This window comes from Hippopotamus amphibius, chromosome 7 (genome assembly GCF_030028045.1).
Source record: "Hippopotamus amphibius kiboko isolate mHipAmp2 chromosome 7, mHipAmp2.hap2, whole genome shotgun sequence".
NCBI classification, from domain to species: Eukaryota; Metazoa; Chordata; class Mammalia; order Artiodactyla; family Hippopotamidae; genus Hippopotamus; species Hippopotamus amphibius.
This window is the reverse complement of record NC_080192.1, coordinates 22810502-22828166: the sequence shown is the minus strand read 5'-3', so window position 1 is coordinate 22828166 and position 17665 is coordinate 22810502. Positions and strand designations below refer to the sequence as shown.

At 40.3% G+C, this 17665-nt stretch overlaps 1 long non-coding RNA gene and 2 other non-coding genes across 4 annotated transcripts in view; 2 read left to right on the top strand and 1 right to left on the bottom strand.

Annotated features, from left to right (window-relative positions):
• LOC130857016 (uncharacterized) overlaps positions 1-8138 on the bottom strand; it is a 47592-nt gene extending 39454 nt beyond the window's left edge. Inside the window, exons 1-2 of one of the 2 annotated variants that reach the window (XR_009054739.1) lie at positions 8038-8138; positions 6335-6444 (exon numbers count right to left, since the gene is read on the bottom strand). This is a non-coding gene — a long non-coding RNA (uncharacterized LOC130857016). Of the gene's footprint in view, positions 1-6334; positions 6445-7536; positions 7675-8037 lie in introns of those variants that run through there. The other variant, XR_009054738.1, reaches the window with a different exon arrangement.
• TRNAD-GUC (transfer RNA aspartic acid (anticodon GUC)) lies at positions 7833-7904 on the top strand. Its single transcript has one exon. It is a non-coding gene; the product is annotated as a tRNA-Asp (tRNA).
• A 423-nt stretch (positions 8139-8561) lies between the features above and the next one.
• On the top strand, positions 8562-8633 carry TRNAW-CCA (transfer RNA tryptophan (anticodon CCA)). Its single transcript has one exon. It is a non-coding gene; the product is annotated as a tRNA-Trp (tRNA).
• The last annotated feature ends 9032 nt before the right edge of the window (positions 8634-17665 follow it).

Sequence of the window (17665 nt, the reverse complement as noted above, 5' to 3'; positions counted from 1 at the left end):
GAGTGAATCACAGAAGAATAAGAAATGTCAGAAGTGCTACAGCTTTTTCCCTAAGATAGCAACTTCAATGCCAAACCCGAGTTGTGCATATGAAACAGAAATTTTTCGTTGCTTTACATTTAGACGAGGAAACAGGTAAAGACTAAAGGAAAGAAGTAAAAACTATTTCATCCCACCCCAAAGAAGTGGAATGAACTCGTCCTTCCCAGTTGTCTAAGGATGACTCCAAAGGGACAGGGAAGAGTGTCGGTCCAGTGGTCCTCCCAGTGGGGCCAGCGCATGCCTTAGGGTCAGACAGATCAATCCACACAGCTACTGACCAGGAGGTCAGCAGGTGGCCAGAAAGACTGGAAAAAAAGTTAGAAACAGGAAGGTCAGTGACCTTCTTGGGGCCGGTGCCAGCAGGTGGTTTCCTTAGAAATTGGAAAGGAAGCTGAGACCAGCCCTGGGGCAGATTACCACAGGGAAGGTGATGCCAAGATCTGATGCCCTGGAAACCACCCCTTCACCTTGACACCTAATCACTCATCCCGCAGAATCCCTTACATTAGTACAACAGAAAAAAAAAAGGAAAGAAAGAATGGTGTTCTCAGCCTAGGGAATTTAGGAAAATCACTGGAGCTCTCTGGGTCTCAGTCTCCTTACCTGTATAAGTGAAAGGGAGGAAAAGCTCTACGGTTCCTGCCAGGCCCTCAAAGTCTCTGATTTTTTTTACTATCCCCAACTGTGCATAACAACGAAAGATGAAGACATTCTCTGCCTCCTGCAACCCAGGAGCAGCAGCCCCTCTACTTGCTGTTTCCCAGATCCCCACATTCACCTTCACAAGGTCTGTGCCTTAGCATGAGTGCTTCCCCTTTGCAGAAGTGCTGGAAAACTTGTCCCCTTCTCTTTCAAAGTTCATTGTCCTTTGAAAGCCCAGCTAGGTTTTCTTCAAGCACCTCAGGCAGAGGTAGTCCTTACTTCTCAGTAATTCCACACTATTTTGCACATACTTCCATCACTTTCTACCTGCATGACTATAACCTTCCTGTGCCTCAGCTTCCTTATCTGTAAAAGGGGGACAATTATTGAACCAAACTCAAAGGATTGTAATAGGATTAAATGGTTAACAGGTGAAAAGCACTTAAAGCAGAGTCGATATTTATCAGGTTCTCAATAAGCCTGGACTATGCCTCCACAATAGCACTTAAATTGTTCTATAACTATCAGTTGAAGGGTCCCCCTCCCCCTGATCTGAGTCCTCAAGGCAGGAAGTCTTACCCATATCTGTGTCCCCAATGCCTAGCTCCAAGCCTGGCACAAAGAATAAATCAGTAAAGTTTTGTTTGTATTTTTAATGAGAAGGAAAAGAAAAGACTGATAGGTTGATTGAATTAGAAGTGAACACACTTCTGCCTCTGTTTTAACTTTGGATTATCGTTTAAATTAATTAGGCTGGGAAACAGTGAAGTATGATTTTTTTTTCATTTCAGTAATCTAAACATGTACCCATCTAGGTCTGTCTTTCAGGTCTAAATCATAAACATTCACCTTTGAATGTTAATGTTTATGGAGTGTTAATTCCCATATTTGCAGCGGAAGTTTGGTATTTTAATAGATATAAATAATGTGTCTGTGAATGAATGATTATAGAATCCAAAAACTACTCAGGAGCAATTTAGGCTCTTCTTTAATTATGGGGAAGAGGGAAGGGAAGAAGGAAGTTTGGGTAGTGAGCTAGCCCAAGTTCTTGTTTACATTATGTTCAAAGGCTGGGTTGAGGAAGTGAGCGTAATAGAGAAAAAAGGGAAGAGACACGAGAAACCAGGTCATGCATGCTCTGATAAAAACAAAAAGTTATTTAAGATAATGAAAAGACAAGACACAGCTTGGGAGAAAATGCATCTCCCAAAATGTATATGTAGATTTATATACATATATATTTTACATATGTGTTGATATATCCCAAGATATATATCAGATATAATACATCTGATAAAAAGACTAGAAATCAGAATGTACAAAGAACTGCCAAAATTCAATAATAAGAAAACAAAACAATTTTTAAATGGGCAAAAGATTTGGATACTTAAATAAATCCATGAAAATATGCTCAGCACCATTAATTATTAGGCAAAGACATTAAAACTACAGTGAAGGGGGAGGGGCAGGGGAGTCTGAATTGGGAACTTGGGTCTAGCAGATGCAAACTATTATATATAGAATGGATAAACAACAAGGTCCTACTATATAGCATAGGGAATTATATTCAATATCCCATGATAAACCATAATGGAAAAGAATATGAAAAAGAATATATACATATAACTGAATCACTTTGCTGTACACTAGAAACTAACACAACATTGTAAATCAACTATACTTCAATTAAAAAATATATATATATATCACTGGCATGGCAATAAATAAAACAAAACAAAAAAACAAAACCTACAGTGAGATCCCTCTACACACCTATTAGAAAGGCTCAAATAAAAAATACAATACCAAGTGCTAGCAAAGATATGGGACAACAAGAACTCTCACACATTGTTGGTAGAAATGCAAAATGTTATAGCCACTTAGGAAAACAGTTTGGCAGTTTCTTATGAAGGTAAACCTACACTTACCCTAAGACTCAGCAGTCTCAGCACTCTTGAGAAGGAAAGACGGAGTTGGGGGAATCAGGCTTCCTGACTTCAGGCTATACTACAAGGCTACAGTGATCAAGACAGTATGGTACTGGCACAAAAACAGAAATATAGATCAATGGAACAGGATAGAAAGCCCAGAGATAAACTACGGTCAACTAATCTATGACAAAGGAGGCAAGGATATACGATGGAGTAAAGGCAGCCTCTTCAATACGTGGTGCTGGGAAAATTGGACAGCTACATGTAAAAGAATGAAATTAGAACACTTCCTAACACCATACACAAAAATCAACTCAAAATGGATTAAAGACCTAAATGGAAGGCCAGACACTATAAAACTCCTAGAGGAAAACATAGGAAGAACACTCTTCGACATAAATCACAGCAAGATCTTTTTTGACCCACCCCCTAGAGTAATGGAAACAAAACCAAAAATAAATAAGTGGGACCTAATGAAACTTCAAAGCTTCTGCACAGCAAAGGAAACTAAAAGCAACACGAAAAGACAACCCTGAGAATGGGAGAAAATATTTGCAAATGAATCAACAGACAAAGGATTAACCTCCAAAATATATAAAGTTTATCCAGCTCAATATCAAAAAAATAAGGAACCCAATCAAAAAATGGGCAGAAGACCTAAATAGGCATTTCTCCAAAGAAGACATATGGATGGCCAAGAGGCACATGAAAAGCTTCTCAACATCACTAATTATTAGAGAAATGCAAATCAAAATGACAATGAGGTATCACCTCACACCAGTCAGAATGGGCATCATCAGTAAATCTACAAACAGTAAATGCTGGAGAGGGTGTGGAGAAAAGGGAACGCTCTTGCACTGCTGGTGGGAATGTAAATTGATACAGCCACTATGGAGAACAGTATGAAGGTTCCTTAAAAAACTAAAAATAGAACTACCATATGACCCAGCAATCCCACTACTGGGCATATACCCAGAGAACACCATAATTCAAAAAGACACATGCACTCCCATGTTCACTGCAGCACTATTTACAAGAGCCAGGACATGGAAGCAACCTAAATGGCCATCAAAAGATGAATGGATAAAGAAGATGTGGTCCATATATACAATGGAATATTACTCAGCTGTAAAAAGCAATGAAACTGGGACATTTTTAGAGACATGGATGGACCTAGAGACTTTCATACAGAGTGAAGTGAGTCAGAAAGAGAAAAACAAATATCATATATTAACACATATATGTGGACTATAGAAAAATGGTACAAATCCACCGGTTTGCAAGGCAGAAAAAGAGAAACAGATGTAGAGAACAAACATATGGACACCAAGTGGGGAAAGCGGGGAGGGTTGGGGGGGAATGAATTGGGAGATTGGGATACCAAATTGTGCACTCTAAATATATGCAGTTTATTGTAAAAAATTAAAAAATTAAAAAATTAAAAAAAAAAAAGACTCAGCAGTCTCACTTCTAGGTATTGACCCAAGATAAACGAAGATATACATCCACACAAAAACCTGTACACTAATGTTTGCAATAGCTACTTTTATAATATCAAAAACTGGAAATAATACAAATGCCCATTAACAAACATCCATACAATAGAACACTAATCAGCAATTTAAAAAAAAAACTACTGATACACACAACAATGTAGAAGACTCTCAAAAGCATTAAGTGAAAGAAGCCATATTCAAAAGGCTACAAACAGCACGGTTCCATTAATATGACATTCTGGAAATGGAAATCAGATCAGTAGTGCCTGGGGCTGGAGGCAGAGGACTGAATGCAAAGGGGCATTGGGGGGACTTTGTAATGAAAGTGATGGAAATTGTCCATAACTTGATAATGGTCAAAGTTCATGGAATGCTATGCCGAAAAAAGACTGAATTATACTGTTTGTAAATTATATCTCAATAAACCTTAAAAATAATAAATAAATAAATAGTAATGAATAAGAGGCCGAAGTTCTTAACACAGCCTGAGAGATTCTGTCCCACTCCTGTTGGCCTTTCAGACTGGTCTCTTCCATGACCTTCCTCACGTTCCCTAGTCACGTCAGCCTTCTTTCAACCCCTCTGTTCACCACATTTCCTCAGTTCCTATAACCTTTGCACGTCCAGTTCCAAAGCTCTTCCCTGTGCATCTTCCTCTTAGTTACTGTCACAGCTGTAACTTTACATTTTGTTGTTGTTGTTGTTCTGTGTCTCCTCCACTAAGATGGAAGCTCCTTAAGGTCAGGGTCCTTCTTTTTGTTCATCACTGTATCTCCACCCCCCACACTGTGCTGGTACCATGACCTGTACAATGAATACTCAACTATTACATTCAACTGCCTTCTCTATGTCTCAGTCTTCACACATCCCAAACTGAAATGCTTCTTATCCCCCCAAAATACTGCTCCACATGCAGAGCTGCCATGTTGCACAATTCAAGGAGTGCTGGCCACAGAGCATCCGTGGGAGTGGTGCCCTGCCTCCTCCCCAGCTGTGCCCTTCATGTGGACTCTCCACATGGATGGTGTGCTCTGAGCATTATTCTTCTCCACTTCAGTTGATGGCAACTCTATCCTTCCAGTTGCTCAGGCCAAAAATTTTGGAAGCAGCTATGATTACTCTTTCACTCTCACACCTCACAGTCACTCTATTGGGAAATTCTATTGGCTCTACTTTCAAAATATATCAGCTCCTCTCACATTCCTGTCCACTCCCATTCCAGCCTGAACCACTGTCATTGTTGCAGTAGACCCCTTTGGTCTCCCTGCTGCTGTTCTTGTCCACTAGTCTTCTCTCAACCTAAGGAGCCAAAAGTCCTTTAAAACATAAACCAGGTCATGTCATTTCTCTGTTTAAAGCCCTATAATAGCTTCCTATTCCCCCTCAGAATAAAAGCCAAAGTCTACAATGAACTTAAGCCCCCACAGGCCTCCCAGATAGTTATATGACTACACCTCTTACTTCCCTCAAGTCTGTTAAATGCCACCTTCTTAAAATGAGGCCTACTTTGACCATTCTATTTACCTAACTTGCCACTCTCCAAACCCAGTTACCATGCTATTTTTTTTCTATTTCCACTCTTGTCACCATCTAACATATTTATCTGTGACCATCATTTTTTATGGTCTGTCCTCCTTCTGTTAGGATATAAGCTCCACAAGAACAAAATTTGTTAACTGAAACCTCTTCATGCATCTAAAGCAATGTCTGGCATATTGTAGGTTCAACAGTGAATGAATAACTAGTGTCTGCTACGTAATTAGAGATTAATAAATATTAGTACAGGAACAAGTGTGACACATACAAAGTGATAAAACTTTTCCTCTCCATAACTCATATTTCTTTGTTAATATACACATATGTGTAACTGTGCAGCAGGGTGAAAACTGCACAAGATTTGCAGTCAAGGCTTGGATGATTCCTGGCCTCTCACCACTTCCTACCTGTATAACTACACAAAATTCTTGTATAGGGATAAAACACTTGCCACGTTGACCTCACAGGGCTGTTGGGAAGAGAAAATGAATGTGAATGGTTTTGCAAGCTGTAATAGGCTCTACAAACAGTTGTTTAGGTAAAGCAAGATTTGAAACTTTCAGTAACAGCGATTGCCATCATGCTGTTTACCTCCAAAGAGAGTTCTGTGCCCTCTGCACTGCCAGTCTGATTTTAACCTTTACTTTTTCCCAGTGCTGACAGTGAGGAATCTCTGAGCTCCCTTACCCCGTTCAGGTTAGTTACCCTCCTTTCCTTTCCATTTTAGGAAGATGGACAGCAGGTGTCGAATTCCCTGCTCCATGATCTCTGCTGACTCAGGCTGCTTCTTCCGGTCCCTAGGGAGGATAAAAGAGGAGCAGTAACAACACAAGTATGGCCACTGGCATAACTTTACCAGAGCTTAGGTGGAGAGGATGGTGTCTCTTCTGAAGGGACAAAGATTAAGCCTCTTCTCCCACAGTGTGGAACCCAGTGCAAACAGTTCAAGAGACCTGGCTTCCTACTGCCCTGCAGCCTCTCCAACTGAAAGACCAGAGGCAAGTCCCTTCAATCTTACCTGGAAAAGGACATCATCATAGTTATGGCAGCGCCCTTTGAACGTCAGAAGAGTTATTGGAGGGATAGAAGTAGGAGGAGGCCCAGGGACATTGAGTTTTATTGAGGCTTTGGGTGTATTTAAGAGTGGAAAAAAAAAAAAGTGCCAAAACACGTTTCAGAAATTTCCATTTTTTTAAATGTCTGCATTGAAATCCAAAATCACTTTCATCAGATGGAAAACACCATGTAACCTATGATCTATAAAAATATATTGATTCATACTACAAAGAATGGATTTCTTAAGACACAAGTTTAAGTTCTATAATAAAAACTTCTAATCATGTCAGCTTGCTACTATAAATTAGCTTGTTTATAGTTAACATTAGAAGTTGGTAAGTGAGGCCCTCTTTGTCCTCCTGGGAAACAGGCTTGATCCTGTTTATGACAAGGCTCAGGATAATACAAAGTATTATATTAATGTACTTTCCTAACCCTATGTTTAATCAATAGCACATCCTTGTTTCCAAATATTTAAATATATTATTATTTAACCATTTAACTGTTTGTCATTTCCAAGTAAACTGTAGATGCCTCAGGAAAATGACCTAAATACAGGAAAGATCAGCTGATAAAATTTCATTTGGCCTCCATGAGCCCTTTTGTGTCTGGAAAGCTTACAAATAGCTTGAAGAGGCACTGGACTGCGGGGCAACTCTGACTGCCCGGGACATCTGGCAACCATATGATATCCTTGAACTTCAACTAAAGAAAGAAAATACAAATTTGTGAAAGTAAAGTTCTGCTTCCTAACACAACATTGTAAATCACCTACACCCCAATAAAATTAAAATTTAAAAAAACAAAACAAAAAACCCTCTCCTTCAACTCACGTGTTCTTGGTCACTTGTTAAAACAAAAATCTCCCGTCAGAAACCTAAATTATCTGGAAAGCATGAAAAGTCCCGGCAAACTATGTTCAGCAATTCACCATCACTAAAAATTTGGAAGCGCCTTTTGTTTCATTTATTCTAAACCATTAACTGTTTTCACTGACGCAAAGGCGCCCACAATGAACAATGTGAAGAGCACCAGGCCGAGTACTTTCACACATGCAGGTGACGGGCAGAAGGGAGGGGAAATCTTTCATTGGCTTGAAGTAACACTTGAGAGGACACAAACTACCAGCTCCTCGTTAGTATAGTGGTTAGTATCCCCGCCTGTCACGCGGGAGACCGGGGTTCAATTCCCCGACGGGGAGGTTGGCATAATCTTACTAACCACTACTATTTTCCCCGAAATTTAACTGCCGAACATGGCTAACAAATACAACGTGCTGATATTTTTTGTAAGTGCGTCTTCTCAAAAGGGTAACTTTTAAGCTTTATGCTCACCATGAGATAAAAGCCAACTCTGAGAGTAAACGGTTTACACTGCTGTCAGGAGGATTAAGAAGCAAAACAAAAAAACGTTCCCATAAGACCCACCGCTCGCCGCCAGCCTCTCGCTGGCAAAGACTTACGCATGCGCAGTAGCGCCCCGCCAAATTCCAAATGGAGGTCAGGAACTCAGCTCGCGGAACTGGGAGGGGGTGGGGGGAGAGGGCCGAGTCTCCGCCCCTGACCGGGCTGGTGAGAACGGAAATCGCTCGCTGAAGAAGAGGAAGGACCGGTTTCCTCTGACCCTGGAGGCTCGACTAAACGGGAAACTCCCTTCTCCCGCCTTTGCTAGTCCCATCCCATCCTAGGTAGGAGGCTAGCTGTGAGGAAGATCTTGGCGCTAAAGGAATCGGTCTCCAGCTCCGACCTAAACTGGATGGAGGGGCAGGGAGAGAATGGAAGAAAAGGCGAGGTCTGGGTCCAGAAGAGACGCCATGTTACCGGAGTCCTAAGAAACTGCGCGAGCCATAGCCCAGCAGGACCTCGTGGCGCAACGGTAGCGCGTCTGACTCCAGATCAGAAGGCTGCGTGTTCGAATCACGTCGGGGTCAGGGCTTTTATTTTTAGGCTCACTGGTTTCTATAAAGCTAGATGTATTCCCGCCATTTTTGAAAATGCCTTTGATTTTAGGATTAAATCTTTCTCGTTGAAATGTTATTCCAATAATCCTTAGTGTGCAGAAAGACAAAGCTCACTGTATATTATGGAACCTTAAGGCTGGTGTGGTTTTGTTTTTTACTGTTTGGCCTTGTGAGTTCTCTGTCATTCAAGGTGCATAATGCATAGAGATGTGGGCTCTTAACTGTTGTGTATTCGTGGGCGTATCAGCCCATGGTGGTCCTTAACAGGAAACGTACAGTACATATACTGTACAAGCTGTTTTTCGAAAAACAATTTTAGACCCGTTTGCCTTTCGAAAGCAAGTCCAACGGGGTACAATTTCTAACTTCATGTAATAGTTTATATACTTTAGCCCATGTGCCAGGGCACTGTAAACAACCCTGCAACGTGTGCACATTGCACACGCTTGCAGATGAAACTGTGGCACGCAGGAGGATAGTGAGGCACCCAGCTGAACCGCGTGACTGACTCCAGATCCCACTCTTTACTAAATATTCTATAATAACAGGCTGTTGGGAGAACATACTAGAAGACATTGGACCTAACTGATACCAATGCATCTTTTATATTTTCACCAGTTTGTGCGAGTGGTGGCAAATCAGGTACCAGTTTCAACTATTAACCTCTCCCAGCCGGGATCAGAGCTTCCTCATTCACCTCTGTAAGCTCCAGGACTCTTAGTACTGAATAGTGCCTTACAGGCATGTGTCAAATATTTGTTGTACAAAAAATAAATAGCAAGATTAGGAGAAATAAATAGTATTTTTTTTTTACTGGATATGTTCCATGGAAGTCATTAAGTTTTCCTGCTCAGTATTTGAAAGTGGCAAATATTAATTTCTTATGTTTTAACCTAATATACCATTGGACATTGTATTTTTATTCTGTGTACTTCGTTCTTCCCTTTCTTTTTTGGTTGAATTGAGATTAGATCATCCATTTCAAGAGATATTTATGGACCACCGATACTGTGCTAAACACTGAGGAAAAGGATACACTGAGTAAAAGTGGGGTTTTTTGGAGCAGCAGGAAAAAGATATGTTAAGTAACCAAACACCATAATATGTTGGGGTGGTGCCATGAGAGTAGCATGAACAGAGTGGTGTGAGGGTGCTAAAATAGGAATATTAACTCTGCCTTGGGTAGTTCAAAAAGTCCTCATAAAGGAAGATCTTGAAAAATAATGAAAGTTTCTATGTGACTTTAAGGCATTTATTCATCCAGTGGACATGTGTGAATGCCTTCTATGAGTTAAGCACTGTCACTTAATATCCCTGTGATCTGACTTCTTCAAATATAAAAGTAGAGATTTACATGTATTAGCTTGCCGTGGCTGCCATAGCAAAATACGACAGGCTGGGTAGCTTACATGACTGAAATTTATTTTCTGACAGTTCTGAAGGCTAGAAGTCCAAGATCCAGGTGACAGCATAGTTGGTTTCTTTTAAGGCCTGTCCTTGGCTTATAGATGGCCACCGTCTTGCTGTGTTCTCTCATGGTCTTTCCCTTGTACATACACATCCCTACTGTGTCTCTGTGTATCCAAGTTTCCTCTTACAAGGACACCAGTCAGATTGTATTAGGACCCATTCTAATGCCTTCATTTTAACTTAATCACCTCTTAAAAGGCCTCATCTCCAAATACAGCCACATTTTGAGGTAGTAGGGGGTTAGGGCTTCAATATATGAATGAGGTCAGGGGACACAATTCAGCCCATAACAGAAGTTATATTCCTTCTTCCCCCTGGTAACTTTGCCTATACAGCATATATCTGCAACAAGACTTACTTAATCTTAGCTTGGACCAAGCATGTTATCTCATTTGTACAAAATCATACTCTTATGAAGCTGGCAGAGCAGTCTGTATTACCTTGTTAATCATTTTGTTTTGGCAACCCTAGCAAACTAGTACATCTTCTTTGGAGAACTACCAGTTCTCCAGTACCACTGGAGAGGAAGAGAGAGGTAAAGCTGTAGAGGTAAATGGGAGTCAGATCACTCAGGACCTTGTATGCCACTCTAACTAATTTAGATTTTATTCTGGGCAATGCAGAGCTATTATTTAAGAATGTGACAAGGTCAGCTCTGGCTTTACAAAGAATGTAAAAAATGGCCTGGAATTGCTGTTGCTGGACCAGCATCCTGGGAACAAGTTAGGAATGCAAAATTTCAGGCCCCACTCCAGACCCTCAGACTCAAAACACTCTGTGGGTTGGACCTACCAACCTGAGTTTTAACCAGGCCTTCCAAGTGATTGTGACATAAGCTAAAATTTGAGAACCACTGGCCAACAGAGCAAGACTGGGCTGGAGGCCCCACTTACCTCACAGGGTTGTTAAGAGACTCAATTAAGATAAAATACATGAAAGTGTCTTTGATGTTGTAAAGCTATATATAAATATCATTATTAATAGTGCTATAGCTCTAAAGTTGTCACTTCACAGGTTCCAGCTTCTTTCCCAAGGCTAGACATTTGTAATTTCTCAGAATTGCCCATTTGCTGACTTGCTATAACTTTGAAATGACCCAAAATCCAACACATCATTTTAACTGAAACTTCTACAATCATTATATAGTAATGATGTAAGGAAAGAGGCTCTGGAATACACAAATTCATATTTGAATTCCCAAATCCTGACACTTCTTAGCTCTGTGATTTTGTTCTGTTTCACTAAAAATTTTCTAGTTTATCATTTATTCTTACAAGTGGATTTATCCACGCATGTAGAATGCACCAAGCATTTATCTCACCTGTTTAATAAGCTGGCTTTCTCTTTTGAATTATTTTTAATCAGTTACCTAAGAGTGATGTACTCTGGATAAACTGATAAAATAGAGCCTTTGGAAATGAAAACTGAAAAACAGATTCTGAATTCTGATAAGCCAAGTGATTCCCCAATTTCTCACACTGCGTCAAAGTAGTTATGATTATAAAGTAGAAAAGTATTTATGATTATAAAATCATGTGTTCATTGTAGAAATCTTGGGAAATACAGAAAAACATAAGGAAGAAAAGAAAAATCACCTGTCCCCATCACCTAGAGGAAACCACTACAAACATTCTGGTCTATATTCATTTAGTCCATTTAAATATACACATATCCACGTAGGTCTCTTTTTCTATCTGTACTTTACTTACTGCTCTGTTTTAAACATTCTCTCATATCCTTAAATGAATGTCAAGAACATGATTTTTATGACTGTAGTATTTCATCATCTACTCTGTGAGGTGACATGCTTAAATTCACAACCAAGTCCTATGCACAACAGGATAATGAAAAATAAAAATGTCACCTGTATGTTAATAACGTTAAGAACTCCAAAAAGGGAAATGAAAGCAGTTATCCAAGTGTTTTAGGGGAAAAAAAAAGTTTTGGAAGTTTTCTGACAAAGTAATAGCATTTTTTTTTAATCTGTGGCTTCACATAGAAATATCTTTCCACTGTTTCCCAAAGTTTTGGGTACCAGAGCTGTGACATTTTAAAGATTTTTTTTTAAAACAATCCTGTTTCAATGTAAGAGATAATTAAAATGTTTTCTATATTGGATGAATGCAACATAAAATAAAACATCGTCTTTTTTTTTTTTTTTTTAAGTTTAGAAATTTCACAGATGACTGAAAGAATCAAGTCCTTGAGAAGAACAGAAGGGTGAGATCCAGAGTACAGCTGGTGGAATTCACTCTGATAGAAAGACACCACTTCAATTTAAACAAGAAAGATGCAAGAGAAAATGAGTGCAGATTTGATTGTCTGAAATTGAGGCATTCCCCACAGATGGTTTCTATTTTCTCAAGTATGAAGCAAGGTCACAAGCTGAAAATGGGGAGAGGTGTGGGGAAGGGATGTGAGCAATCTGAGGACAGAAGTGAAGGTATGAATGGTTAATGCAGAGAACGAAGAGCTTTGTCAGCCAGTGTCGAGTGCTCCTGTGAGGTCTGTCACGAATTAAAACCAGTTGTACAATAGACCTAGAGTCTCATACAGAGTGAAGTAAGCCAGAAAGAGAAAAACAAATATTGTATGCTAACACATATTTACGGAATCTAGAAAAATGGTACTGATGATCCTAGTGGCAGGGTAGGAATAGTGATGCAGATGTAGAGAAGGGACTTGAGGACACCTGGGGAAGGGGAAGCTGGGACATAGTAAGAGAGTAGCATCAACATATACACACTACCAAATGTAAAAAGATGGCTAGTGGGAAGCTACTACAGAGCACAGGGAGACCAGCTTGATGCTTTGTGAAGACTTAAAGGGGTGGGATAGGGAGGTTGGGAGGGAGGCTCCAAAGGGAGGGGATATGGGATATATGTATACATGTGGCTCTTTCACTTTGTTGTATAGCAGAAACTGACACAATACTGTAAAGCAATTATATTCCAATAAAGATTAAAAAAAAAAACAGTTGTACAATTTTTCTCCAGCAATCTTTGCTACTTGCACACAAGCAATGAGAAAGTTTGTTCCAGCAAGGTTCAGTCCAAGCAAGGCTGAGGTTCTTCCAAGCAAGAGAGAGACATTGGAGTAAGAGAGTTGAAAATGTTTGCAAAAGAGTGATTACAAGGATTGATCAGGGAATCTGTCAGTTGAGTTGGAATGATTATATGATGGCAGGAGCAGGATAATAAGGTTTTTTTTAAGTGTTGGGGTTAATGAATTGGAGGTCAGTGAGAATATGATAAATGAGCTGAGGAAAAGAGGCTAGTGATTGACAATTTGGATGCTTGAAATTGAGATTTAGAAGGTAAAACAGTTACTGATGACAGGGTTCAGAGTCTTACCACTGGAGTGGATGGATGAGATGGAATAGAGGAACAAGCTGTTGGAGATGAGGATGTCAAAGACCTAAGAGGCCCAGTGTTGGTGTTACATGGGTCGTCTTTAAGAATGTTGACTTTAAAAAAAAAAAAAAAAAGAATGTTACACAGAACATAGACAAAAGAGATGGTGAGAAAAACCTAGAGCAAGGAACAATGGTTTAATTTCTGAGGGAGAATGGCCCAGGGTTGATAAATTATAGCAGTAAAGGTGATAAAGTGTGATTTATGATGATATGAACTTCAAACGTTTTTGAAGGAGGAAAGATGAGAAATAGTTTGGAAGTAGTAATCAGGAACAGAGTCCATCCAAACTCTGTAGCCCAACCTTAAGGTACATAGGGTATGAAAAAAAACTACTTCAGAGCTCTACAGCAGAGTTAAAAGCAAAATTACCTTCATCACTAAAAATAGTGGTGCTGGGGATGTACCTGGATGCATCTAGGATAATTCCAAATCTGAATTTGATATCTCATGACTGTGGATGATGTAGAAAGGCAGTCTCACTGTCTGATAGTTGATGACATCAACCATGTCTCCTGAGAAATGTAGAATCCTCAAGTAACCTCCTGTTGATAGTGTCCAGGGATAAGAAAAAGAGAGATAATTAATGAAAGGGAATGGAAATTATGTTTTTGCTCAGGGAACACTGATTTCGGGCATCTAGAATGCAGTTCTTTGTGAATTATCTTTAATGTTGGCCTGTAGGGCACAGTACTCTGTCTATTTAAAAGAACTTTCAGGACTTCCTAGGTTGCGCAGTGGTAAAGAATCCCCCTGCCAATGCAGGGGACACGGGTTCGAGCCCTGCCCTGGGAAGATTCCACATGCCACAGAGCAACTAAGCCCGTGCGCCACAACTATTGAGCCCATGTGCCGCAACTATTGAAGCTCACACACCTAGGGCCTGTGCTCCACAACAAGAGAAGCCACTACAATGAGGAGCCTGTGCACCACAATGAAGAGTAGCCTTGCTCTCAGCAACTAGAGAAAGCCCGTGTGCAGCAACGAAGACCCAACGCAGCCAATAAATAAATTAAAAAAAAAAAAACTATCAGAAGACATACAGATGGCCAAAACACACACACGAAAAGGTGCTCAACATCACTAATCATTAGGGAAATGCAAATCAAAAATACAGTGTGATACCACCTCACACCTGTCAAAATGGCTATTAACAGAAAGACAAGTATTGGCAGGGATGTGGAGAAAAGTGAATTCTCGTGCACAATTTATGAGAAGGTAAACTGGTGCAGCCACTATGGAAAACATGAAGTTTCCTCAAATAATTAAAAATAGAACTACCGTATGATCTAGCGATTCCATTTCTGGGTATTTATCTGAAGAAAACAAAAATACTAATTCAAAAAGATGTATGTACCCCTATGTTTATTGTAGCATCATTTACAACACTGAAGATATGGAAGCAAACTAAGTATCCCTCCATAGATGAATGGATAACGAAAATGTGATATAGATTGATATAGACAGACACACACACACTGAAATATTACTCATCCATTAAAAAAAACGAAATCTTGCCATTTGCAGCAACATGGATGGACCTGGGGGGTATTATGCTAAGTGAAATAAGTCACATAGAGAAAAACAAATAACGTATGATTTCATTTATATGTGGAATCTAAAAAACAAATGGACAAGCAAAACAGAAACAGACTCTAAGATACAGAGAACAAACTGGTGGTTGCCAGAGAGGAAGGGGATGATGAGGTACAAACTTCCAACTCTAAGATAAATAAGTTATGGGGATGTAACGTACACAAAATGGAAGAGTCAAAAATATTTTAACAACTTTGTATGGTGATCATTTCATAATGCATAAAAATATAAAATCACTGTCCTACACTTGAAAGTAATATAATATTGCACTGATATGTTAATTGTAACAATCAAAAATGAAGGTAAAATATAACAACTTTCAGACAGCAGGTACTTGTTTTTTGGTTTGCAGTAAAAAATAGGATTAAACTGCCTGGAAAATTTCTGGTACAAAGGCCCTATGAAAAAAGCAAGAGCTCCAGTGCTGCATCCTCAGATGGCTCTCCCAGCGGCTCTTTGATTCCAGCAGTGTACTCTACACGCATCAAATTTTGGTAGATTATTATTCTCAGAGTGTCAGTGATGCCTCCTCCTCTAAGGATCCACTTCAGGAACCTAGCTGCCCAGGTATCCTCAGACCACACGGTAGCTGTCAGAGCCTGGAGAGCCTTCTTTGTACTCCACCCGTCAGATCAAATCTAGCCCTGGTAACTCTGACCCTTTTCAGTTAGAGCAGCAAAACCCACCTCTTAAAAACTACGAGGCTGAGTCAACAATTATCTGCATTCTGGCTGTAGAATTTACCAAAATGTTAAGATAACCGGAGTGGGGATAATTTTTGACTCACGCTCGTATTAGTAGTCAGGCCAGAGCCAACCCCTTCAACTAGCAAGGTAACGATTTAACAGGATAATTTTCTAAGTCAAATAGGGTAGAATAAACCCATTAACTGTGGCCTTGCAGAGATTATGCTCAGGACTTTGCGCATTAAGTTTGAGGCTCTAATGGAAGAAATAACTAAACTGTGCCAGGCACACTGCAGATTGGGACAATCCCACACTCACTGACTACATTTGTGCGGCTACCAGTCACTGCAAAATCATGGTCGTTTGCCTGTCAGTTCAGTTCAGTCTCTGAAGATAAAACCCTTGCCTCTGTACCCACTGAAGTTGGGGGCAGGGTGGGGGGGGGGGTGCACGGGTGGGTAGGTAAGGGTTAAGGTAACTCTTACGTGGCAACCTGAAGATCTAGGAAACAACCTGCTAATTAAAATACAATTTTTAATTTCAATTTGATCTAAATACTATTGCTCATATGTAAACATTGAGATTTTTAGATAAGAGTTAGTAAAATTGCCTCTAGGAAAATAGACTGTCAAAAGAAATAACATCTCAATTTCAACAAAATAAAATGGCTTAATTCATAGGAAACATTTTTAGTGAAGGTGTTGTAAATTTACTGGAACTTAACTATGCAGAAATCGCATAAACTTTTTTTAAGCAACTTATAAAGCATAGCTTGGAGGTCCGAATCTGGGGAAATGATTAAGACACTCTAAATCCAAGGTCAGCTTCTTTCTTTGCTCGGAAGAAAGAATCTTGAAACATATATAAATTCGTGAAGGTATACAAATACTTGTCATCGATGGTATTTGTTTTCAAGAAGACATCTTTATTGTTACAAATTGCTGAGACTCCACCAGGTTTTAACTTGGATCCGTAACATGGGTTTGATTAGGGTTTCCGGCCTAATTATTAGTCACTAGGCTTCCCCGCCTAATTATTAGTCACTAGGCTTCCCCTAGGATTAAAATCTAGAATGCACCTGTCTCGGTTATCGTAAGGAATTGCCCGTTAAGTAATTCCTAAATCATTTAATTTCATTGTTTATTAAGCATTAGGTTTAAGTTACGGACGGGTGGAGGGATCCAACTCAGAGACGGCTCTGAACAAAAATGCAGCTGAGCCCCAAATAACTAAATGAAATAATCTGGAAATGCCTCAACCTTCTTCAGGGTAAGAAGCAAGTGCAATATTTGGCAATACAATTTCGTCACAAATTCAAGGGCAGTTTAAAGTGCCCCGTAGTCGACGTCTGGCTTTTCCCGAATTTCGGGAACAAAAGAAGCGTTGGTAAGCAGAGACAGGGATTTAACTGCCCGCTCTGCCCTTCCCTCCCCCAAGTAAATCAAGGCGAGGAAGATGAGCGTCCACATGCACGCCTCGCTCCTTTTCTTTCCCTTCGGGGCTAGCGTTTGGGGAGGAAAGGCTGAGGCTATTCTTCGGTGAACCACTGTCCCGGGATGGAGAAGGGCCCAGCCCCGGGTCCTCGCAGCTGCCGTGAAATTCGGCCCGTTCGCGGGAGACCGACCCGGAGAGAAAAGCCGCTTCTCCCGCAGGCGGAGGGAGAGGAAACGGCACACAAAGAGCAGTACGACTTGTCTCTTATCGCCATCTAAGCGGGACGGTGGGGAAAAAAGAAACAGAAACGGGCCGCGCACGTCGGGGCTCCTGCCCGAGCGGCTTTTAAACTGCGCTTCCACCACCTCTCGCAGGGCGCCGTGGCTAATGGAACCCGCGCGAG